Genomic DNA, 1,509 nt, shown 5'->3' on the forward strand with positions numbered 1-1,509 from the left:
AGCAGTACGACAAAACTGATGATAATAATAATAATAATAATAATAATAATAATAATCTATGGGCACTGCAGTCCATGATGAATCTTGGCTTTTGTTTTACAGTTTCTTAATCACATACGAGTAGACAGACGGTAGGACACCTTGGGTGAGGCATCAGTCCACCGTAGGCAGCTAACTATGCAGGGCATCACAGACATAGTATAAAGACAGACAAAAATCCATGCCTCGAGTGGGATTCGAATCCACGACTCCAGCGTGTGAGAGAACAAAAACATTCCATACCTCAGACCGCGCCGCCACTATGATTGACTCTGAACACCATCTATCATAGCTAACTGCCAAGCAATTGCCTAATGGGACTAAGTAACCTCATCTGTGTCACTCTGTGCGTGCTGCGTTACTTCACCGGTTTTCTGGTTATCTGTAATGTTGCTGTAACACAGACAACAAGCCAGTCAAGACTTCGGGGATGACTCTGGATTTAGTAGTGGGCTAGAATTGTCTCCTGAATATCCTGTTGCACTGCCTATCACAGTGGCCTCACCGTCTTCGTCCGCTAGAACACTGAGGTCGTGGTTTCGAATCCGACTCAAGGCATGGATGTCTTTGTGCGTTTATTCTGTGTTCGTGTTAGGTACTGGCCTTGCGACGGGCTGATCCTCCGCCCAAGGGTCCTACCGATTGTGTAAAGGTTTAAGAATCTGAAAAGGCGAGCGACTTCCGACAGAATGACTGTAGAGGAATACATAGATACAAGGCTCTGCAGTTTTCAAGGAGAGTGTGTAGGTCACAGGAGTTTTCTTGTTTTCAGGTACTCTTACTCTCCCCCCAGGAATGTGCATGGGCCCATAACTGAGTAAAAAGTGAGTTCAGTTCTGAGACTGATAGTTAGGGTGGGTGGGTGCATCACAGCGAGGGACAGGAGAAATATTGATAAGGGTGTCGACAAATTTGGCTAGAGGGGGGAACGAAGTATATTCTGATAAAATCTAAAAGTTTGTGACGACGATATAGCGCTACAAGCATTATATTTTTGTACATTATCCATCGTCTTGTCTATTTTTTTTTAAAAAAAGGTCCTGTTTATTTTTCAAAACACAGCGTTTCGGAGACCGGATACTGTCCCCTCCGGAGATAGGGGATAGCTCTATCTATTGGACTCAACTGAGTAGGATTTACCTGAAGACGGAAACAGAACTCAGTCTCCGAAACGCTGTGTTTTGAAAAATAAACAGACTTTTTTTGTTTTTTAAATAGACAAGACGATGGATAACGTCCAAAACCACAGTACTTGTGAAGTATATTCTGGTACGGTACTCCTTCCTTATCACAATGCTCTCTCCTGTTTGCATGACCTTGTGCCTAATGATTATTTCACCTTGAATGAAATCAATTAGCATAGTCGTAATGAGTCTGATTCACATTCGGTAGACCCGGTTCGAATCTCGGGCAGGGGGCTGGATATCCTGACTTAAGGTTTATGTTGTTTCTCTCAGTCCCTGCAAAGAA

This window comes from Cryptotermes secundus, unplaced genomic scaffold (genome assembly GCF_002891405.2).
Source record: "Cryptotermes secundus unplaced genomic scaffold, Csec_1.0 scaffold171, whole genome shotgun sequence".
Classification (NCBI taxonomy): domain Eukaryota; kingdom Metazoa; phylum Arthropoda; class Insecta; order Blattodea; family Kalotermitidae; genus Cryptotermes; species Cryptotermes secundus.